General features: G+C 51.5%; 1 protein-coding gene across 7 annotated transcripts in view; it reads left to right on the top strand.

Annotated features, from left to right (window-relative positions):
- Positions 1 to 23,679, top strand: part of GTF2IRD1 (GTF2I repeat domain containing 1) — a 207,256-nt gene that overhangs the window by 16,977 nt on the left and 166,600 nt on the right. The window contains exon 1 of one of the 7 annotated variants that reach the window (XM_075904299.1): positions 637 to 850. The exons of 5 other annotated variants lie outside the window; for them this stretch is intronic. The gene's annotated coding sequence lies outside the window, so the exon portion shown is untranslated. Of the gene's footprint in view, positions 1 to 636; positions 851 to 6,634; positions 6,914 to 23,679 lie in introns of those variants that run through there. One more of the 7 variants, XM_075904300.1, reaches the window with a different exon arrangement.

The following is a 23,679-nucleotide window of genomic DNA, read 5'->3' as shown; positions in this document are numbered from 1 at the left end:
GGAGAAAGGCATGATGGGAAAACACAACTGAGACCTGTCAGCAGCATCCTCTTTACCCCCTTCAGTTGAACAGCGTTTTTGGCAGTTGGAAGAACTTCCCTCTGGTCTTGACATGGGAGGAGGAAATGCACCAGAACGCCTGTGGCAGGAAACAGCTTTCCCCTCCTCGGGTGGGGATAGATTGGGAGATGAAGACGGCCTTTTCCAGCTCTGACTCTGGTGCACAGCTATGTGCAAGGTTTTCTACAGCCCCTCCGATCTGCTGCTCGCTGCACAAGGGCCCAGAGCGCTAAATAACGCCTGTTCTTCAATCTACCCCGTCTGGGCTCACTCTAGTGGGCTAGGCCGTGTTCCTCTGAGCTGGGCGCTGGCCTAGGCTGTTAGATAAGCCCTGTACAAATAACACCTGGCATTGTTCTGGCACAATAGTGTGGCATGCCAAAGAATGAGCACTGCCAGTTTTTTAAAATGGCCACTCGCGTGAAGAGAATAAATAACACACTGGGGGCGAGCTGCTTGGAAAAGCATGACTCATTCACCCACTGTGCTTTCATAGCTGAGGTAGATCCTGTCCCCTGCACAAACCTGACCATGTGGGCTCAGTGCATTGGTGCTGCAAGGTGTGTGCGTGGTGGGGAGGGAAAGGAGAATTTTCCCTTTTGGATAGTCCGTGGCTGTTGCTGCATCACCAGGAATAGTCCTCCTCCGCCGGAAGGAAGGGGTAGAAGATCTACAGGCCTGGACGCACCTTGAAGCTCTGCTCTGCTGCGTGGCTGGCCTCTGAGGAGGCAGTGTGACCTAGTGGGTGGAGGAATGATTTCTCCGATCCTGGCCTGCTGGGTGACCATGGGTAAGTCATTTCCCCTCTCAGGGCAAATTGAGCCTGAAGCCGAGCAGGCACATCGGCATAGTTATGCACATCAGGGCAGGGGTGTGAAAAACATACCCCCCCCCCCATCAGTCATACTGTGCCGACAGAGCCCCAGTGTAGACGCAGCCGTGTCGATGGAAGAGAGCTTCCACTGACGTAGCTAATGTTCAGGGGGAGGGTGTCCCCACACAGACAGACTCCTTCTCTCAGAGTAGGGTGTGTCTACACTAGCGAGCTGCGTAGGTATCATCTCTGTAGTGGTAGACAGAGGATAACTGAGACTACGAAATAGGGCTTATAAGGACCTTCTTTTCCAGACCTACTGATGGAAAAGGACTCTGTAAAAGCTAGGGAATGTTATGTTAAATACTGGCCACCCAACCTGCAGCATTCTGAGCCCTTGTGTTCAGGAGAGCAGGAGTTCTTTACAAATTAAGCAGCCTGGGAAAAGATCCGGTCCATAGTATCCTCAGCCCTACACCGGGGGTCTCTGCTCTTTCTAGCAGCCATCTCCATGTGGCCACACCCTGGTGATTTTGTCCGGATGTTTGGAGGTGTCTTGTAAAGCCCTAGCTTCAGGAGTCCGGTGAAGATGGGACAACCTCAGCTTGTTTTCGTTTGGTTTTTTCAGTGTTGTGGTTGCTGAGAAAAGCTTGAATGCTTGACGTGAGGGCCCCCAAAGGCTCCGAAACCCCTATACAAAGCACATAGCTAAATTCCAAACCCTTCTGTTTGTTTTTTATAATCTCAGGGAGTGTAAGCCCGTCTCCTAACTTCCGGAGTCATGGTGGTGTTTTCTTGTTTGTTTGTTTGTTTGTTTTTCATTCTTGGGATTAATGCTTGTGACAAACCAGTCCCTTAACTCTTGGCACTGCAGCTCTTCAGGGACACCTACACTGCAGCCCCCTCTCCCTGCAGCCTGCCGCAAGTCTCTGAGCCTGGGTCTCTAGACAGGGGCTTGTGCTGTGGTGCTACAACCTTGCGGGGTTTCAGAGCCTCCTTGGGAATAGGGACGGTAAAATGCCTTTGGTTTTGCAAATGTGTAACTGCTGAATTTTTCAGCTCCTGCCTGCCCCCCTGGTGCTGCTGCCTCTGTGGGAGGGAGTGGTGTGCGTGGAGGGGCAGACAGCTCTGTGGGAGCTGGCACAGCCAGGAAGCCTGCTAAAAAACCGCTCCCCGCGCACACCGGCTCCCCCCTCCCTGCTTCTGATACAGAGACAGCGGGTGGGGGAGGGCTGTGTGTCACCGTGAGGGTTAACCGATGAGCCCAAGGCATCCGTTAATCTTGCCCACAGGTGCATTAGCACATCCCTGGTTGTTGGTGTCACGGGAATGTCGTGTGTTGGGTGACACTCGGTAAAGGGGAGGAGAAGTGCTTTGCACAGCCCTAAATGGGCGCTGAGCATTGGGGCGCTGAGTAACTGTCCAGGAGCGTGTGTCCATGCTGCAAGAGAGCACATGAAGCCCTGGACCGGGGGAAATGGGCTGCCCTGGGGCTCTCTTCTATTCTAGGTCGGGCCCAGCTAAGACACGAATTGAATTTCGTTGACCCTACTGCTGCGCCCTTTGTCTAGGCCAAGCACCCCCGCCCCCCGTGCAGAAGCGCAGCTCTGAGGGATGACTACTTCACCCCATGCACGGCCCTAGCCAGAGAGCTACACCTTAAGCTGGGGTTCCCATCCTCCTTTGCTGGAATCAAGGAGGGAGAAAAGCAAAAGGCAGCACAGGGGTAGACACATCAGCCCCAATTTACGAATCTGTTCAGGAAATCAGAATGGCGTGGCTCTGCTGTTTAAGGCCCGGCGAGTCAGCTGTCCTCTGACAGGCCGCAGAGTTGGAAATGGCCCAGGACAGTTGTGTAGAGCAAGAAGCAGCTGTCGATGGGCTGTAAAATAACAAGCATGGATTGAAACTCCTTTTGACTTCATGGTAGGGATGTGATCGCGTAGTCAGTTAACTGATAAGCAAAAGCTTATAGGTGAATGCTAAGGCCTACACACATTTCTTCCTCTCTCAAATACCCCCTCCTCCCCCAGTACATTTTTTAGCAGGCTGTCCAGCAGCCCCACTCAGCCCTGGCTTGCACCGGGCGGATCCGGGACCTACCCCTGCTGTGGCTCTGCATTTAAAGTGTATTAGGAGTCGGGCAGACAGCCCAGCTCAGTTCTGACTCATGCCAGGTCTGGGAGCTCAGATCCCCCCCTCCCTAGACAAAGGCTGCTGCTACCCCGCTCTGCTGCCTCTTTATCAGAGGCGACAGGCAGCCGGTCCACGAGAGGAGCTGGTTTTTAAACTGGCTCCCCTCGCAGACCAGCTCCTGCCTGGCATCCCGCACTGCTGCCTCTGATACAGAGGCAGCAGCACGGAGTAGCGGGGGCTCCTTGGGAGTGAGGTGCACTGGCTGCCGTCCCCAGAGGCTATAGAATAGTTGACTAACTGATAAGGTTATTTGACTATTCAATTAACCGATATTTAACATCCCAAGTTCATGGGCCTTGTGACATGTGAAATTCTGAGCCATTTCCTGAGCCCCCTGACTGTGTGTTGTGGCTACCCCAGCAATATTTTTCCAACCCTACAATTGTGTACAAAATGAGGGGAGATTTGAGAGCATTCCTTGGTCGTACACCAAGAGCCTGTTTCTTCCTTGTGTTTTCTGCCATCACCCGCCTCACGCTCAGTGCCATCCTTCAGGTTGTGATTTACCAGGCTGCTACCCTAAAGATTACACGCTGTCTGGAAAATGTCTTTATTTTTTCATGTTTGCCATTGTAATGTATGGAGGATGCTGCTTGTTTGAAAAACAAGGTCTTATCTCTGTGGGAATTACACCTGCCTAAATACAGCGCTGTGTATCACTGGATGCACGCACAAGGCACTTCACGATAAAAGCCGCCTTTTGCTGCTGCTGCAGCAGTGATACAAAAGTTCACTTTACCTTAGCTGCCAGACAGGAGCACTCCTCTACGCCACGCTTTGGAGTGTACAAATACCTGGTCCTCAAAGGCTCTTTGAAAGCAGATGGGGATGTTTTTCTAGCTCATTGCAGTTAAGATGTATTTATTTTTTGTTTGCTAGACAACCAAGAGTGTTGTGATTACTGGCCAATATTTAGTTACTAGTTAATTTTACAATTTGATTTGAAAAAATAAATATATATATATAGCCTGAGTTTGGGCTCTCTGCAGAAGATCTTGTTTGATGGGTTTTTTGGAGAGCTCGTGGGGATACACATCCTAGAACAATGAAGGAGAAAAGAGGAGTCATTTCATACCCAACTATTGTTGGGATTTTATCGCTTCTGCCTATGATGTTCTAGGTGCACCAACACCTTAACTAGGCATCTATTTTAAATCTCAAGAAATAAACCAAAAATAAACAACTTGTCGATCTTGGGTCTTTTGGGTGGTGCTTGTTTTGATGCATTGGCAGACCAGTTTTTCCAAAAAATTCAAAGCTGGATCTTCAAAGGTATTTAGGTTCCCAATTTCCTCTGAAATCCAATGGGAGTTAGGAGCCTATGTACCTTCTGAGGATCTCAATCTTGGCTCCCATTTATATATTTAAACCTGTGTCCAGTTTTTCAAAGCGCCCTCCATCCAGCACCTCCTCCTGGGCACTTAGGGTGCGTCTACACTGCACACACAGCCTGGGTCTTCAGTGTACACCCTTGTGGACTCTGTGCTGGTGCATCCACACTGCTTGCTGGGTCCATGCTCCGTCAAGCACACCTTCTGATCTGAGTCTGCAGCTTGACCTGCATCCTCACTGCGGAATGACGGGGCTTGGATCTTGTTCACTGTGGGACGTAAGCTCTGAATCCAGGTCCTGAGTGCTTGCTGATTTTTAGGCAGGGTTGTGTGTGGACATACAGAAAGAGGCTCCAACCTGAGTCAGCGCCCATGCTTGGTGTGCAGTGGACACACTCTCAGAAGAGCTCTGCACCCAACATTTTGTACATTCAGCACTGGGGGCTCTTTTGAAAAATCTAGCCCAGTGGTTCCCCACCTGTGACCCCCAGCAGCACACCGCTGCAGCTCATGTGCTCAGAGCCATCCCGTCCATAGGATGGTTCGGGGCGGCTGCCCTAGACCCTGCACTTACTGTCCTATAGATGGGACCCATGGGATTACTGGGGCCTGGGGATCTGGCTCTGTACAGCAGCAGGGGTTTTCTCCCACTCACCATGGCGGCAGGATCCAAACGTACCCAGCAGCCTGCCCTGCTCCAACCCACCGCCCTCTCGTGCCTTGCTACGGAGAAGCAGGGCAGAGCGAGCCAGGAGAGGGCGGCAGGGCAGAACGGAGCAGGGTGCCGGGCTGTTTCAGCTCCCTCCTCCATGGTGAGTGGAGCAGGGAGGGTGACCGGGGCTGCCATCACACCAGGCCTCCCGGTAATCTCTCGGGCCACACTGCTTGGGGGAGGGGGCAAGGATGCGGGACGGGGGTGGGGCTTGGGGAAAGGATGGAGTGGGGGTGGGGCAGTGCCTGCTGTGGGGGGTACATGTATGCCCTAGGCCCCCCCTCCCCCCACGGATGGCCCTGCATGTGATAGTGTATCTGCAGGGCCAGACAGGGAGTGTATCAGTTATATAACTGCAGCCCACGTTGCACAGGTTGAGAGATGCTGGTTGAATCCCATCTCCTTTTGCTGGCGCTGAGCCTCTTCTCACAATTCTGGTCGCAAGGGCTCCAATTGTTGACTCCTTTTAAACTCCGGCCCTTTTCCTTGTTTCCTCGAAAGGTGCTTTGCCCTTTTGCAGCCCCAGGGAGGAGCTGAGTGCGGTTCCTTGGCCAGGCCGGAAACACTGCAGTTGTGTAGCCAGCTACTTGAGTAGCGGCAGGAGTGTCCAGTATCCGTTGGAAGGAGTTGTTTGAGAACGTTAAAAGATGCAGCAGGGGTAGGGGGCAGATTAGAGGGAACAGGAAAGAAAATATCTACCCACAGCCAGCAGGGGTTGAGTGTGGAAAGGAGATGGTAAGCGCGTTTCCCCTCCCAAAGGTCTTGTGGCTAGAAGTGGGGTGGAGGTGGTTGTGATGGAAGGGGGCGGGGAGGGGGAAGAGGCCCTCTCGGATTCATGAGCACAGAAGTTAGCATGAGGGGAAACAAAAGAGCATGATTTCCCGGTGCCCTGCTTCCCCTGTAACTAATCAGCAATGGTGCGTCTCATTAAGGCTGGTATCCCGGAAAAGCAATGTTGTGTCCAAGGAACATGTCCGCTTTTCCGGAAAAAAAATTCGGAACAGCGGACGCGTTCTTTTGCCATCCCTGTAAATCGCATTCTACGAGGAAGAGGGATGGCTCGAAAGAGCAGGTTTTTCTGAAATGTGGTGCTGTGTAGACACGCCACGTTCCGGAAAAGCCTCTTTTGAAAGAAAAGCGGGAAAAGATACACAAATGGCGGTTTGCAATTTGCGTGTAGTTTCCCAACTTTTCTTTGCAGTGTAGACGTCGCCTCAGAAGGGAATGGCAGGACATACCGAGGTGTTCAATGACAGAAGTACAGCGTGTCAAAGTCCCTTGCCTGTTCCTAGGCTGTAAGCTGTTAGTGATATCTCTGAAAAGTATAACAGCAAATGTGCTCTCCCTAAACGGCTGGGTGTTGTGGGTTTGTGGTTTTGTCCATTCCCCGCCCAGCCGGCTCTTAGCTAGTGATGTTCTGAAAAGCCTCTAAGGCCAGAACATTCGCTCTGGGTATTGATTCCCGCCCCCCTCCCCCAGCATCTGGCTTGAATGTGTTGTCCTCACTCTTCTGCATGCGTTTGAAAAGTGCATAGGGAGGACTAGATTTTTATGGGCTGTGGTGCTTCTGTATCAAATGAGTGTTACTAGACTATGCATGGGGCTGTCCAGAACGGAGGCTTAGCTCTTTGGTGAGTCTTGAAAGTTAGTACTTGGATCCAGATGTATAAAACAGCTCAGGGTTAGATATTCCAAGGGTCAGCACCGATCATGAGGGCCACACCTTTCCGAAATGCTCAGCAGTAGCTACTGAGGTGACATCTACGGCCAGATTTTCAGAAGAGCTGGGCACCCGATTTGGTGAGCCTGCCTTTCTTTTTTCTTTTTTAAACCTGATGTGTACTTTGGAACTTAAATGGGAACTGAGATGGCTTGAAAATCCAGCCCTGAGTGCGCCTAATTCTTAAATCGGTGTTGTCAGCAAGTGATGCATGGAGGGTGGGGGCAGAGAGAATGTAGGAGGAAGACCGTTGCTGGGGCAGCTTGCATTTCTGTGTTGGTGCTTGCAAGGTGTACTAGGGTCCTGTTGTCTCTGCTGCGGAGGGAAGAAGGGGAAAAGGAAACCCAAATGCCTTTTGTAAGAGCAAAAAAATAGGACCCCGGAGAGAGCTCCTCCCCCCCTCCTGTCCCCACCCTCCCTCCCCCCGTAGATAGAGGAAATGTAATAGAATGTTGAAACTAAAGGGTAACAGCCTGAGTATCAGGGAAGTACCATTCATAAAGATCTCTGAATTGCAATAGATCCTCCAAGGAAAGTGGTAGAAACCTTGCCACTTGGGTCATTACAAATTGGGCTGCAGGGAACATCCTTCACCAGCAGGGGGAATCTCATGCATCTATCCCAGTCGTCCTCAACCTTTTGAGGTTGTCGGGCGCCAGGGGGCGTGGCCGTTCGCCTGCCGGGCGCCAGGGGGTGGGGACACTTGCGCGCCCGGGGGCGCCCCCCCCCATAGCCGCACGCCTGGGGGCGCCCCCCCCATGGCCGCAGGGCCAGGGCCCCCCCATAGCCACGCGCCCGGGGCTGGGGCCCCCCCATAGCCACGCGCCTGGGGCCGGGGCCAGCGCTTCACCCCCTCCCCCCCGCAAGCGCCGCGCGCCCGGGGCCGACGCTCCCTGCAAGCGCCGCGCCATGTGCCCGGGGCCAGGCCAGCCCCGAGCACCTAGTGGGCGCATGCAAATGCCCCCGCGGGCGCCATGGTGCCCGCGGGCACCGTGTTGGGGACCACGGATCTATCCCATCCATCCATAGAGCATGCATTGCATTAGTAATTAGCTGCTCCTGCTCTCCTAGCTGTGAGAACATAAGAATGGCCACACTGGGTCCGACCAAAGGTCCAACTAGCCCAGAATCCTGTCTGCCGACAGTGGCCAATGCCAGATGCCCCAGAGGGAGGGAACAGAAACAGGGAATCCTCAAGCAATCCCTCCCCTGTTGCCCATTGCTAGCTTCTGGCTGACAAAGGCTAGGGACACCATTCCTGTCCATCCAGGCTAATAGCCATTGTTGTATCAGGCCAGGTTGTTAAAATTGTACTACCAAACGCCTCCGATGCAAACCACGAAGTGATGCATGAAAGGAAGCGGGTGTGGGTTTTCACCCAAGACACACACTAGCAGGACAATTAGACGGCCACCTTGCCTGCTCCTGAGGTTTTCCAAGAGGACAAGGTGTTGCAGCTGAGCCGAGGGAGTCAATGACTCTTTCAATATTTACTTTGACGTTCTAAAGTAGTGTTGTGTTTACCCACTTGGAGGCTCTGCGTTGTGTGTGTGAAGAGCTTAGCAAAGAGCTCTCTAGCTTCCTTTGGAACGACTCCCTGAGGCGCCCGCTGCAGTATCTTGGGCTTGAAAGCAGATTGGCAACATCGCTGATGGGTAACTTGCTCAGATTACCTAATTGCTTACAACCCATTTAAGGGGAGCTGATTAAGAAATTAATTCACAATCTTAGGCTCCGTAGATCCAGATTTGAATGCTTTGATCACAGCGGAATAGGAAGGGATATAGGCAAACATGTCACTTTCCATCCATCTGTCGGAAGCAAGGGGTAATTAAGGTGCTTCTGATGTTCAGATCAAGATTTTAGTGTGCAGATTTGCATAGAGGCAGATGCATTTATAGTTAGGTTATTCCTCTTGGACCAGATTTCCCTCTAGAAATGTATCCAAGACACCTTCCCATTCTAGGTCAGGGGAGCCCCCAGCTCTGCTTTTAGTGAAAGCTAGTGTCTCTCCTCTCCGCACCATGGCAACTGTGAGATTTCTTGCCCCAGGTTCAAATCTGATCAGCTTGGTGTGGAGTGCGTTCTTGACTTAGGAATGCGTCTCGATGATATTTTCCAGGTCCTCCTTGTTGTGTCGGAGCCTTTAGGCAAGGTCTTCTCCTTCAGCTCATTGTATCTAACCCAATCTGTCTAATTCCATGCTCCTCGCTGCAGCAGCTGAATGCCTAACGAAATTTTCATTGCCACAACGTAAAGACCCTAATGTCCTTTAGAGTGTGATAGAACGTGATAACCTGACTACAGAGCTTTGTGCTCTTCTGCATGTGTACCAGAGTAACAGCCGTGCTATAAAATTCCACAGGGGACCCTAAAAGCCCCATGCAAAGGATCTTTTTATTTTCTATAATGTTCTGTAGGTTTTTGGAGTCATTCATGTGGAGCCATATCAAATTCTCTGGAACGCTAGGGGTTCCATCCCTTTAAGATTCTAGAGGGCTTTCCCATAGGGCTGTGGGAATGGCCAGAGTCGTGTTTTCTCTGGCACTATTACTGCATTACAAAAATCCCTCAAGTGTACAGAGGGGACTTACTGAAACTAGATCCCTGTTGTGCTAGGTCAGGGGTGGCCAACCCGTTCTGGATGGAGAGCCAAGATCCAGCTGGATCTAGTGCAAAGAGCCGGGGCAAAAAGTTGTAAAATAAAAAAAACAAAAAAAAGGATTGGCCCTTTAAGAAGGCTTTTTGGCCGCAGCCACCATATTGGATCGGCCATTTTGATCTGGACGGCTTCCCTGCCCCAGTGAGCACAGAGGATCTGGGAGGCATGGGCCCTGTTCAGGAGACACGGGGGCAGCTTCGCAAGCCTCGGGTTGGCCATGCCTGTGCTACGTGCTGCAGAGACTCGTAATTAAAGTGTCAACAAACTTAAAAATCTGAATAGACAAGACAGAGAAGGGGGAACTGAGAACTGGGAGGTGAAGTGAGTGGGCTTCACCCCACAAGTCCACGGCCGAGCCGAGAATAAAACCAGTCCTACTCCCACTTGTCTGTGAAGCAGTGCTGGCTGTCAAAGCGGAATGTGTGCATGCACACAGAGTCCAAATGCAGCATTCCTCTCCCCCAGCTGTGACTTACCTTTATTGTTACCTTCGGCAAAACTCAGCCTAAGCTTGATCAAAAATACCATGTACAAATTTGCCCCATGTGTCAAATGTTCTCTGTGTTGTTTGGTCTTCTTTTTAAACCCTGCTGCTTTTGCAGACAGCAGTGACGTAGTTATTCACAAACAAGCTGTAGACACCCAGCGAATTCAGAATTCAGACTAAAGCCAGAAGAAACTGAAATGTTAGAAAGGATGGAAATGCACAGTGCAGACTCCCCAGTCCACCTGGACTCTACTCCCGTAGTGAGGCACTGAAGGCAAACAATGAGACAGGTCCCTTGCAAACCTTGAAGAACTACAAACCCTTGAGTATCTGCCCATAGGGTCAGCTATGAAGCAAGCACCAGGCCTGGGTGCACTGGGATTCTATGAAATGAAAGGTGCTGTATACTCATCCTAGGAGCTTTCTGTCCCACTGTTGGCTTTGTGCCATTGTATTAAAAGGGAAGTAAACTGGACTTCTCCTTGTTTATGGGAAGGAGCTGGAGGAGAAGGAAGGGAGAGTAAATAGAAAAAAGATTCAGGTTTTCTTTTACTTTTCCATTCTGTTTTTGTACACACAAGCAATCGGCCAGATTTTTGGAAGGATGTGTCTCTTGACTGTGCAAGATGTGTCTAATGCTGTGGTTCTCAACTGGTGGTCCATGGTGACTTTTTCGGTGGTCCACAGGAACATTGTCCAAAGACACACGGCGTGAGCAGGCGCTGCCGTTAGGCTGTTTTACGCCGTGTTCATAAGCATGCGGTGCGTCCTCCATAGTGTCACCTAGGACGCAATCGCGTTGTGTTGCCAGTAACTTCCGTCTGAGGCTCTGAGCATCAGTGTAGCTGTTGCCGTCGTGCTGAGCGGTTGCTGTGTTGTTCATCCTGTGCTACATGTGCTGGAGGTGGTCCACGAAAATTTTTTGATTGGTCTGGTGATCCGTGGACTGAAACGAGTTGAGAACCACTGTGTGTGGCTTTTTGTTTGTTTGTTTTTGCATCCTCGTTCACAAGTGAATTGTGGACCTAGCCCTGGTAGTTGCTGAGTACTTGACTCTCTGAGAGTTATTTTTGCTCATTCAGTGTATCTGTACCTCCTAAGGTGGGAAGGCCTCAGCTTTTCCTTTTCAGCTTCTTGGAAATAAAGCAACAGTAAAACAGTGGGGGGGAAACCAAGGGAGAGTCCTTGTACTGTGATAATGGAATCATAGAATCATAGAATAATAGGACTGGAAGGGACCTCGAGAGGTCATCGAGTCCAGCCCCCCGCCCTCAAGGCAGGATCAAGCTCCGTCTACACCATCCCTGACAGATGTCTATCTAACCTGTTCTTAAATATCTCCAGAGAGGGAGATTCCACCACCTCCCTTGGCAATTTATTCCAATATTTGACCACCCTGACAGTTAGGAATTTTTTCCTAATGTCCTAATGAATGAAGGGTCCAGATATGAATAGTGCCAAGCACCCCCTGCCCTATCCATGCTGGGCAGGCTGGCCTGGAGCAGCTCTCGCCATGCCTGCCAGGCAGGAATCCGGCAGGTCAGTAGCCCTGGCGGGATCCCAGCCCCAGCTGCCCTGCGCCGGCCTGCCAATGGTTAACTGGTTAAACAGTATAATTTGAATAATTTCACCACTTAACTGTTTGTACAGATATTTACATTCCTAGAAAACAGGTCTCCCGAATGCCAATCCAGTGCTGCGTCCATTAGGCAACACTGCTTCTCTGTAACGGGAGTCTGTTTCTTTGAGGTGGTGACACATTGTAATCTACTCGGGCTGTCTCATTTCTCAAGCATGCCTGCGAGCTGTAGGCATAAAATAACTTACAAGGAATTGGATCATTACTCTGTCTTTTCTGTTTTGCATTTATCAAGAAGCTAAGCTACACGTAGATCTTCATGCCTGGTTCTTCAGCATGGGGAGACCCAGAGATATTATGGTGGCTGTGAGAGGCCCCATGTGATAGCCATGTGGACACTAAGGATGTGAAAGTGTAACTATGTACATGGTTAACCGATGAGCCTGGGTTCCCATGCATACTGGCTCCCATGAAGCTGCCTCCCCCCCTCTTCCCTCCATGCTGCTGCCTCTGTATCAGAGGCAGCAGCCTGGAGTGGGGGGAGGGGGCGGGTAGGTGTGGGAGCTGGTACGAGTGGGGAGCCAGCTCAGAGGCAGCAGCAGCGCAGGATGGCAGGAGGAGAAGCCTTCCCCATGCATGTAACCGTGTAACTGCTGAAATGTTCAGAGGTTACACAGTTGCTTAATTAAATTCATTTTAACATCCCTAGTGCACACCATAAGAGAAGTCCCTGCCCCAGAGATCTTACAGGGCAAACTCATGCAAAAAAGCAAATATAGGTATCATTTTAAAAAGGGATAGAGAATAAGACCGAGAATATCATATTGCGTCTCTATAAATCCATCGTACGCTCACATCTTGAATGCTGTGTGCAGACGTGGTTGCGTCGTCTCAAAAAAGATATTTTGGCATTGGAAAAAGTTCAGAAAAGGGCAACAAAAATGATTAGGGGTATGAAACGGCTGCCATACAAGGAGAGATTAAAAAAGATTGTGACTTTTCATTTTACAAAATAGAAGACTAAGGGAGGGATATGATAGAATTATATAAAATCATGATTGGTGTGGAGAAAGTAAATAAAAACAAGTTATTTACTTGTTCCCATAACATAAGAACTACAGGGTCACCAAATAAATTTAATCGGTAGCAGATTTAAAACAAACAAACAAAAGGAAGTATTTTTAAACAAAAGGAAGAGAATAGGGTCATAATTCAAAATGATCTGAACAAATTGGAGAAATGGTCAGAGGTAAACAGGATGAAGTTTAATAAAGACAAATGCAAAGTGCTCCACTTAGGAAGGAACAATCAGTTTCACACATTCAGAATGGGAAGTGACTGTCTAGGAAGGAGCATGGCAGAAAGGGATCTAGGGGTTATCGTGGACCACAAGCTGAATATGAGTTAGCAGTGTGATGCTGTTGCAAAAAAAGCAAACATGATTCTGGGATGCAGTAACAGGTGTGTTGTGAGCAAGATGCGAAAAGTCATTCTTCCGCTCTACTCTGCACTAGTTAGGCGTCAGTTGGAGTATTGTGTCTAGTTCTGGGCACTGCATTTCAAGAAGGATGTGGAGAAATTGGAGAGGGTCCGGAGAAGAGCAACAAGAATGATTAAAGGTCTAGGGAACATGACCTATGAAGGAAGGCTGAAAGAATTGGGTTTGTTTAGTTTAGAAAAGAGAAGATTGAGGGGAGACATGATAGTAGTTTTCAGGTATCTAAAAGGGTGACATGAGGAGGAGGGAGAAAACTTGTTCATCTTGGCCTCTGAGGATAGAACAAGAAGCAATGGGCTTGAACTGCAGCAAGGGAGGTTTAGGTTGGACATTAGGAAAAAGTTCCTAACTGTCAGGGTAGTCGAACACTGGAATAAATTCCCCAGGGAGGTTGTGGAATCTCCATCTCTGGAGATATTTAAGAGTAGGTTAGATAAATGTCTATCAGGGATGGTCTAGACAGTATTTGGTTCTGCCATGAGGGTAGGGGACTGGATTCGATGACCGGTCCCTTCCAGTCCTATTATTCTATGATTCACACAACCTGTGGAACTCCTTGCCAAAGGATGTGGTGAAGTCTAGGACTTTAACAGGGTTCAAAAAGAGCTAGATAAATTCCTGGAGGTTAGGTCCATCAATGGCTATTAGCCAGGATGGGTAGAAATGGTGTCTCTAGCCTCTGTTTGTCAGGAGGTGGAAAAGGGCGACACGGAATGAATGGATCATTTGATTTCCTGTTCTCTTCATTCCCTCTGATTCCCTCCGGGGCACCTGGCATTAGACATGGGTGGCAGACAGGAAACTGGGCTAGATAGACCTTTGGTCTGACCCAGTATGGCCATTCTGTCAGGGATGGTACTTAGTCCTGCTGTGAAGGCAGGGGACTGGACTTGATGACCTCTCGAGGTCCCTTCAAGGTCTATGAGATAGGTATATCTCCATATATTATATATTGTTCTTAGACAAAAGAGAAACAGTGGCAAAGTGATGTGCCTATGGTCACCCAGCAGGACAGTGGCAGAGTGAGAAACAGCACCCAGGACTCTTGCTTCAGTGGCCTGTCCAGTAGACTCCCTATTTTCAGCAGGCTCTGTTTAATACACAGTGCTGAGGACAAGTCTGCAATTGACCCGATATCATCGTTCCCCCTTAAGGAGGCGCTGTATTAAAGATGCCATTTCTGCTTTCACTTTGGCAGTGCCTGAAACGCCTGATTAAAACTGCAGTTGCTGCTTAAAAAGAAATGTGCCACAAGGCACGGTTATAGGATTAAAAGCAAATAAATATTTATGCAGTATGCAAATCAGTGTTGATAAGATATGCATATAGTTGAGAATTTGAAGCCGTTTAGGTCCAAGATTAGGTTGTATTTGTGTTAGTACATGATATAGTTTTAAAGTAAGGTTTGGCTCCCAAAACAAAACCTAATCAATTTTGCTTTTTGAACTACTCCTGGCTTTAGCTTTCATGGTTCACATACGCCTCCGTGTTTTAGAACGGCAGCCTAGATGGATTGATTGGATGAAAAGGGTAACACAGGCTGTGGTTCTTATGCAAATGTGACACTTGCACTGCTCCTAATAGCCCGTTTGTTTACACTAAGTGCAAACAACTGCTGGCTTGGTTTCAACAGATATTGTGTTTCATCTCACAGTGAGAATTATCTCTGATCTGGAATGTAACTCAACATATGTACATGTAGGCAGGCCCTGAGGCTTAGGGGTCAACCCATCTCCTCCCTACCACTTTCCAACCACTGCTGTAGTTGTCTAGGGATGGAATTCCACTAGGGTTGCCAAGTGTCCAGTATTGGACCGGACAGTCGGGTATTTGCAGCATGTTGGGTAAAAAAAAAAAAACCAGAAGATACCGGACTTGTAAAATGTCCAGTATTTTCTGTTTTTCTCGGCTGGAAGGCTGCTTGGGACATCTGGTGGGGGTGGGGGTGGGGATGGTGAGAAAGTGGGAGTGTTTGCGTGTTTGGCTCAACAACTTTGGTCCCGTGTGGTTTGTTTTTTTTTCCTGCAGTGTTCGGTATTTTTTGTGAAACTATTTGGCAACCCTAAATTCCACAGACAGTAGGCCAGAATCTCTATATTGTCCTCTGCCATCCTTTACACTGGCATGTAACGCTGCCACGTCCGAACTCTAGCACTGGTATAAATGAGGGCACATGCAGGGTATGTCTAGACTCCATGCCTCTACCCGACATAGTCAAAGAAGCCGGGATTTAAATATCCCCGGCTTCATTAAAATAAACATGGCCGCCGCGCTGTGCCGGCTCAGCTGATTGTCGGCACAGCGTGCGAGTCAAGACGTGGAGCGGTCGACAGGGGAAGCCTTTGTCGACCGCTCCCTTATGCCTCATGAAATGATGCTTCTAATGGGCCTATAACTCTATTTGCTTGCACCTTGTAGAGTCCGCTAGGGCCTGGTCCCAAAGCCCTTTGGATCAGTGGGTTTCTTTCTGATCACTCAGTTGGGCTTTGGGTCAGAGTTAAGGCTGGGTAGCCTTTCGCACGTCTTGTTGCACAGACTGATGACTTTACATGGTGCAAGCCTGGAAGGGGGTCAGGCCCAGCGTTCACCGTTAGCAGAGCACTTGGGGCGGGCAACCAGGAGAGATTTGCATGCTACCCAGCTGATTAGCGGCGCGCTAGCAGCATGTGTTTCTTCTAGTGCTGTACATGCACGCAGGCCTTGGTGCACGTATAAAAAAAATATTCCACACACAGATGGAAAAAAATAGAGACAATGTTTCTCGAGCCCTGAGACGCTCCTTCCCTTTTGTAAAGCTCCCTTTGGGAGTGTGGCAGATCCATGCTTCCGTAGTGGGGGCTGGCATGACTGGGCACTTTTTCGCCTCCTCGGACACTGTATAGGACACCGTATACAGTTAGCTTGATGTGACTCTGGGGGACTCTATGTGGGAGGCAGGGCTATGATGACTGGTTTCCCACGAGACTGGAATGTTTCCGAATGCAGCATATGAGAGTGTCCATCCCTAGTGAGCTAGGACGAAGCTCTCATGGGGGAGTTAGGATTTGGGCACTCTGTGGACCGGAGAGTCACTGTGGCCTGAAGGAATCAAGAAGGGGCTCTGTTCACCTCTTCTTTGGCAAAGGCAATTGCTAAGCTGGCCTGAGGCACAGGAATCCGGAAGGGGAAACTCTGAGGGATGGCGGAGCTTTGCTGACACCCCAGCTCTGCATCCTCAATAGAGATGTTAAGTGGGATTTAATCCGCTAATCGACTAGTTGCTGGAATTTCCATCGACTAATTGATAAGGGCGGGGGGGACTGCAGAGCTGCAGCGGGGTTAGCTCCTGGCCCCAGGAGCTAACACTGCTGCGTCTCTGCCTTTGAAATGTATTAAAAAGCACAAGCGCATTTAAAAAGCACAAGGGCAGCTGGCGGGCAGGGAGGGGGAGGCAGAAACGGGCTCAAGCCGGGAATCAACTGATTCCCGGCTTGTGCCTGGTCCCCCGCTATGCTCTGCCTCCCCTGCCTGTCCCAAAGATGGTGTTGGGGGGGGGCAGCTTTTAAGCCGACTCCCCCCAGCACCGGCTCCTGCTACCCCCTTCCACACTGCCTCTCTCTGATAGAGGCAGCAAGGGAGGAGGGGGAAGCGACTAGTCGCTTACATTCCCCAATCCTCAACCAGAATAAAAAGCCTGGGTCTATAGGAGGAGGGTGCTTCCTTTGCCAGCTGCGTGGCCCACTCCTATCGACGTCCTTCTTCCCATAAGAGGGAAAGAGACAGCAGCGTGGAGATTCCCCTACTTCGTGGGGACAGGCGAGCACAGAATTGTTGGAGTATAGCTTCCGGCTCTGATTCTGTTTTAGGGACGGAGTATGGGCTTAGGCCTGCATGGTCCTGCGATCCACAGTGGGTCTCCCAGCGACATCTGTGGGACATTTGCCCAGAGATCAAGCATGGCAGATGGCCTGACACAGAGGAAAGGCTGAGAGGGATCAAAGCAGGGATCTGGATACCCAACTTCCACCTTCTACCCCCTTGGCTGGCTTTGAGCATCTCAGCCTACACAGTTAGTTGCTACCGTTGTTTGCTGTTTACATGCCTTATTGTCTCATTCAGCCTCATTCATGGGGAAAATACACTTGCATTTACTGCCACTGCTGTTCCGTGGTTTCACTTCCTTCCCCAGCCTCTATTCTGTTGCTCTCCCTGTGAATTTCTCTTCTTTCTTCCCCTTGGCAATATCCCCCTCCCATTCCCATTTTCCCCATGTCTGAGGCTTTCCCCCCATCCCTTTGCTCATCCCACCTGCTCAAATGATCCGTAGTCAAGGCTGATGTCTGAAAAGTCGCCCGTAGGTTCTGAGAGTGGTTGCTCCAAGCAGTCTGTCTGCAGACTCAGGCAGACTGCTATGGCATCTGTTGGTATTCACTTTGCACTTGGAAGACGATCTTCACAGCCACGAGGGCTAGAAACTTGATTTTTATCTAGGTGAAAGCTGAGGTCCTATGTCAGAAGAGTCTGTTCATTAGAGCCCTGCAGATCTGTGGATACCTGCTTCATATGTGCAGGTATCCATGCCTACGGATGCAGATACCCGTGGCTCGTTTTTGCAGAAAGGGAGGCGGATGCATGTTTTGTATTTAACGTTGCACATTTGCAGAGCTCCGCTTTACATCCACAGCTACTCGCATCCGCGGGCGTGGATGCGAATATTCGCGGCTTGTGTTTGCTGATACGGAGGCGGATATACATTTTGTATCCACGCAGGGTTCTACTGAGAACAGCAGGCAGGCTGGATCTGATGGGTTCAGGTGGTCTTAGAGCGCGTGCTTCTGTACAGCCATCCTGTGAGGGCTTGTAAGGAAGGGAAAATTTCTCCTAACTGCACTTCTGATTTCTGACGTTATTTCAGATAAGACAGTGCTGCTCTGTATGCATGAGTGTCCATGTCTGACAGGCACGGGGCGATAAAGACCTCGGCACACTCGGGAATAAAGCCTGAATTGCTTTGTCCATAAACAGCCTGCGACCTACAGGCAAAGAACTGATGGTCTTATCCTATTCTGGCTGGTGAGAGCTCTTCTCCTTGTTACAAAGAGATCAGTTGGGAGACTGCAAATGTCTTGTCTGCAGCAGGGCAACGTTTCAAAATATTTCCCACTGTTATTAAGGCTGTCTCCGCTGCCCCTGTGTCGGGAAAGCTGTGAGCCCCTAGTGCCGTCTGACTACTGGTGCTTCAAACACAGTCTCAGTTGGCTCTGCTCTGAGTAGGATTGGATGACAGATGTTTAAAATGCTGGCGGGCTTTCTACCCAAGATCCCAGCAGCAGCGCTGAATTGGTGGTAGCGACTGAAGAGGATGTTTGCAGAAGCGTGGACAAGGCTTTGGGCTGGGATTTTCAAACCCAGCCTAAGGGAGTTAGGGACTCAAATTCCTTTGGCATGCCAGGGGATTTGGGCACCTGGATCCCTTACTCTCTTTGGGTCTTGCCAGCCTAGTGGTGTGCACTGAAGAGATTCTCACATCCCCATTGGGTGCATCTGAGCACAGATGTGTATATTTTTAATCCAGCTCACTGATCCCAAAATATTGCTCCCTTTTGGGCTTTTCCTTTGGGTCATCAGGAGGCAGATCTCTGCCTCGTAGCAGGAGCTGGCTGGCACTCCACCATGCTTGCTATGTAGCTCAGAGTAAGGTCCTTCCTCTCTGATTTCCAGCCCTTAACAGTTGATGTTGCAAGCAACCAGGTACATAGCTTGCCTGCCCCCGAAAATTCACCACTTACCCCCTACTGGCACATTTCAAAGTGGTTAACAACGTTCAGCGAGGCCATTGCTTCTGGGGGATACTTTCAAAGATGCAGAGGATCAGGGAGGTCGGCATCTGGACTCTGCTTTTGAGTCTTTGAAAATCTGTCAGTTTGGAAGTGGAAGCCTTTCTCAGGCTTAAGCAATTGGCTGGTGGTGAGCCTCAGAATTAGCACAGTTGCAGCCAGCTGTGTGGGCTGTGTTCTGTAACATTTCTGAATGGGGCTGATTCCTGGGTGGAGTGAATTGGTTAAGAATGCACCCGCACCTTTCTCCCGTGTCGCTTGAGGTTTGCATATCTTGACTTTTGGCCAAAGCTGCAGCTTTGCGAGGCACTGTGCTGCCATGGTTGCTTCTAGTAGGCCATGCTGGAGCACTGTGTATGCATTTAAATCAGCGATGGGCAACCGAGACTAGTGAGCGGGGCCATACGAGTGGTCCTCTTTCGTCTCAGCGGGCTGCAAGATTGAAATCCAGTGGTGGGTAAACTGAGGCCTACAGCCATTGGGGTTCCAGCTGCAGCCCGTGCACCTCCTTTCTGCCACATTGCCCCAGGCCTCTCACACACTGGGGCATTGGAACCCTGTATTTACCTACTTTTCCCCCTCCCTCCCTGCCCTTTGGGAGTGCTTTGAATCAGCTGATTTGCCCTGTTCAAGGTTTGGGAGGGAGGGAGGGAGGGAGAGGAGCTGGACCGAGTGGGAATCAGCTGAAAATGCTGGGAGAGAGGGGGATGGCTAGGTAAGTGTGAGGCTCCAGTGCATGAGTGGCCCAGGAGAAGGGGGTAGAGAGGGGGTGCATGGGCAGCAAGCGGAACCCCAGTGCGGGCCAGAAGTTGCTGACCACTGCTTTTAAATACAGGCAGTCCCCGACTTATGTCGGATCCGCACTTACGAACGGGGCTTTTCTCGCCCCGGAGCTTACGGGCGGCGGGTCGCCACCCGTGTCCTCCGGGGCGAGAAAAGCTTCTCCCGGTCCCCATGGTCTGCTGGGGGGGTCCAGCAAAGCTGCTGGACCCCCCCAGAAGACCAGGGGGACAGGAGCAAAGCCGCCCAGGCGGCAGCTTTTCTCTGGTGTCCCTGGTCTGCTGGGCGGGTCCAGCGGCTTTGCTGGACCCCCCCAGCAGACCAGGGGGACAGGAGTAAAGCCGCGGAGCACGCCCGCAGCGGGACAGCCCAGGCGCGCTTGGGCTGTCCCGCTGCGGGCGTGCTCCGCGGCTTTGTTCCCCCTCTCCCTGGTCTGACCAGCAGACCAGGGAGACGGGGAGCAAAGTCTCGGAGCACGCCAGCAGTGGGACAGCCGCGGCGCGCCTGGACTGTCCCACTGCCCGCGTGCTCTGCAGCTTTGCTCCGCGTCTCCCAGGTCAGCAGACCAGGGAGACGGAGCAAAGCCGTGGAGGACTTGGGCGGTCCCGCCACCCCCGTCTCCCTGGTCTGCTGGGGGGGGGATGCAGCTAGTGCCCCTCCCCCCCCAGCAGACCAGGCTTTTCTTGCCTACCCCTGGGGTAGAGCAGCTGGGGGCTGCCGGGTTGGTCCCGCAGCGCCGCTCCGGACCAACCTGGCAGCACCCCAGCTGCTTTGCCCCAGGCGTCCTGATTCAGCCGCTGCTGGTCAGTTTCAGCAGCAGCTGACTTGGGGACGCCTGGGGCAGAGCAGCTGGGGTGCTGCCGGGTTGGTCTAGTAACGCCGAGGAGCCGCGCTACTGGAGCAACCCAGCAGCACCCCAGCTGCTCTGCCCCAGGCGTCCCCAAGTCAGCTGCTGCTGAAACTGACCAGCGGCTGACTACAGGAAGCCCGAGGCAGAGTTGCTCTGCCCCAGGCTTCCTGGAATCAGCTGCTGATCAGTTTCAGCAGCGGCTGACTTGGGGACGCCTGGGGTTCTTAAGTTGAATCTGTATGTAAGTCAGAACTGGCATCCAGATTCAGCCGCGGTTGAAACTGATCAGTTTTAACAGCAGCTGACACCAGTTCCGACTCACATACAGATTCAACTTAAGAACAAACCTACAGTCCCTATCTTGTACTTAACCCGGGGACTGCCTGTAAACAGAGCAGGGAAACCTAACCGAGGGTCAGAGAGATGTAATACATATTGCTGTATTCAATTCACAGACCCAGCTGCCATGTGTTGGGAGGAGCAAAAATGCCAGCAGCAGCCTCGGCGAGAAACCTGTCCCTTTCTTAGGCTGTGGGGTGGAGTGCCTCCTGGGGTAACCCTCTGTCTTGGGCTCAGTCATGCAAGGAGCTGAGTGCTTAAACTTGTGCTTAATGTTATGCCCCTGACTAGTCCCACTGATTTCATACTTGCTATAGCACAGTGGCGCCCGCGGGGGCATTCGTGTGCTCCCGCCAAGTGCTCGGGGCTGGCCTGGCCCTGGGCATGTGGCGCGTGCACAGTGCCGGAGCTGGACCCGGGCGCATGGCGCATGGTGAGCGCTGGCCCCAGGAGCGCCACGAATTGGCCGCCCGCGCTCTGGGCGTGCGGCATTTGGGGGACGGGGGGCGCGGGCCCCGGGCGCGCGGCGCTTGGGGGGGGGCGCGCCAGCCCCGGGCGTGCGGCGCTGGGGCGGGGACACTGGCCCTGGGCGCGCAGCCCTTGGAGGTGGCCCTGGCCCCGGGCACGCGGATATGGGGGGGGGCCGCCCCGCCCCCTGGCGCCCGGTGGGCGAACGGCCACGCCCCCTGGCGCCTGGCAACCTCCAAAGGTTGGGGACCACTGCTATAGCATATGCCCCTTGGGGTCATCAGGCCTAGTGGTCAGGCTGTAACCAAACCGTCTGTTGAGCCTTGAGGTGGCTCTTTTGGGCAGCTCGGGGGCCTGGCAGCCAAATCATTGTGTGTTCCATCCCCAGCCCTGAGCCCTGGGGTCCCCTGGGGTGCCTCTGGCAGCCAGAAGGAGGAGGGAAGGCTAGCAGGACTCAGGCCCTCCGTCTCTCCCCTAAGGCCCTGAGCAGGATCTGGCGGGGTTCAGTCCCTTTTGGCCGTTCCTCCAGGTCAGCCTCCCTCAGGGTGTTTCCTGTCTGGCCTTTGGGGGTACAGCCCAGCCTAATGCTGATAATTGGGTAGTTCAGGGCTTCAGCTGTACGTGTGTGTGGGAGGGGTGGGGCATTTCCCAACTCATGCTCAGAGTCCAGTTGGTTTCCTCCATTGTTGGGGGATCCCAGCCGAGTCTTACGTTCTGTTCTTCACTCAGTGCTTCAGTCTCAGCGGCTGTTGTCTGTCTCCCTTCCTGCACCCTTCGCCGGATTGCCCGAGCTCTCGTCTAAGCAGGTCCTGCGTGGGGAGCACGCCGGTCAGCTGCTGAGAGCCGGGTCTTTCCTGACCTCGTATTGCTCCCCCGCGCCTTTTACCTTCGCGTGGGCTCTGCAAGCCCCAGCGCACGTGCTCAAAGCTAAGCACGTGCTCGGGAGCTTTGTTGGATCGGAGTGGTCCGTGCCTTGCAAGACTGAACCTGCCCCGAGGCTCCCAGTGGATTGCCTGGAATCTGGAGTTCTTCCGCCTCTCTAAGGTTGCCAGATACTTTCACAAAATTTCTCAAACGTGGTGAGGGGGAAAAAATCAACCACGGAGACCAAAGTTGTTGAGGGGGGAAAAAAAACCCCACAAAAAAAGTTATGGCCCCTTTAAATTCCCATGCTGCCTCCGCCCCACTAGTCGCGGCAGGGGAAAAATGTCCCAAGTGGCCTTCTGTCTGAGGAAAAAACAGAAAATACTGGACATTTTACATGTCCGGTATTTTCTGTTTTTTTTTTCCTGGATGGAAGACGCAAATAACGGACTGTCTGGGCCATGGCAACCCTACACGTCTCCTGCTCCTAGCGCAGGGGCGGGCAACCTGCGGCCTGTAGGCCACGTATGGCCCACTGGGATTCTGTACGGCCCATGAGACCGTTTGTTTACCGCTGCCCACATGCAGGGTTGCTAGATTCTGCTGGTTTCCATCCACATCTTCTTTTGCTCCCAGTGTTACTAAAGTGACTTGCAGGTAAAGCACCGTGAATGGAGGTGCGAGCTGATTGCACACAACACTGACTGTAAGAACCATGTGCTCCCCCTGCATCCGAAGCGCTGCTACGGTTCAGTTGGCCCAGCCCACAAATCCTAGGCACACAAGCGCAAGGTAACAAACCTACCCTATCCCAGGAGACCATCTTGGTTACGCCAGTCTTGCAGCCCAGTGAGATGGAGGGTCAGTCATGCAGCTGGCTCACTAGCCTAGGTTGCCTGTTGCTGTTCTAGGGTGTTCAGCTTAGCTTTGTGTCTTGGGGCGCTGTTGTTGGAGACATTTATCATTGGTGTCTGGGGTGTAGCCTTGGCAAGGCATGTTGCTTTGCATTCTTGCTGGCAGCTGCGCATGGGAGCCATGGAGCTGTTTGACTTTGTGTAATCACTTTGGAACTCTTTTGGTGGAAGGGTTCACATGGATTAGAAACAGTCACAGCTCAGTTCAACACATAGCACTTCTTATAAAATAGGGATCACCGCCGTATCTCAGATCTACTATCCTGAGACCAAACAAATGAGAGAATTAAAACCATAGTGAAAACAATGTTTCTTTTTGATTAACGAGCTTGTTAGGAAGCTCTAATTTACCTGGAAAGCACTTTTGTCCCGACACTGGAAAGATCATTTATATTGCAGTAGTGACCTTGAGTCCTTGTCATGCACCAGGACTGTATTATGCTAGGTGCTGTACAGATACAACAGAAAGATTATCCCCTCTCTGAAGAGTTTTCAGTCAGTGCTGTTCTGGCTAGTTTCCTGAACTGGGCCTACTTTACTTCTCTAATGCTTCTGTATTCAGAAAAATCCCTAAGATGGCTGGCTAAGT

The sequence above is a fragment of the Pelodiscus sinensis genome, chromosome 21 (genome assembly GCF_049634645.1).
Source record: "Pelodiscus sinensis isolate JC-2024 chromosome 21, ASM4963464v1, whole genome shotgun sequence".
Taxonomy (NCBI): Eukaryota; Metazoa; Chordata; order Testudines; family Trionychidae; genus Pelodiscus; species Pelodiscus sinensis.
Note: the sequence above shows the minus strand (reverse complement) of the source record. Positions and strands in the feature narration are given on the sequence as shown.